The following is a 506-nucleotide window of genomic DNA, read 5'->3' on the forward strand; positions in this document are numbered from 1 at the left end:
AGACAAAGAGAAGAGATAAAGGATGGGTGTTTAGATCTAGATAAAGAAAGACACGGAGTAAGAGACGAAGAGAATAGAAATGAGAAGAAAAGAGGTGGAGGAGCAAAGGGGATTCGCGAAAAGGAAAATTAGAAGAACGGAAAACAGGAAGAAGACCGAGAAGTTCGAAATAGAGAAAAGGGACTGACGGACAGACAGAATGGGCAGGAGCGAGAGGGCTCAGCGAGTGGGGGCGCGGGGCACACGAGGGTCCGCGGTGAGGGGGGCGCGGGGGTCCCGGGGGGGGGGCGGGTCCTTCTCCCGGAGCCTCGCCCTGCTGCGCGGATCCCAACAGCCACATTCCTCCGGGTTTCCCACACGCTCGCCATCAAAGAGTCCCCAAAGCCCAGCTTTTCCCGCGCCCCTCCCCCCCCCCCCCCCCCCGCCGGGGAAGCTATTTTTCTCCCCCCCCCGGCCTTTAAGCGGGTGGGGGGGGGGGGGGGGGGGGGGGGGGGGGGGGGGGGGGG

The sequence above is a fragment of the Lontra canadensis genome, unplaced genomic scaffold, assembly GCF_010015895.1.
Source record: "Lontra canadensis isolate GAN:19392208 unplaced genomic scaffold, GSC_riverotter_1.0 scaffold1055, whole genome shotgun sequence".
NCBI lineage: Eukaryota > Metazoa > Chordata > Mammalia > Carnivora > Mustelidae > Lontra > Lontra canadensis.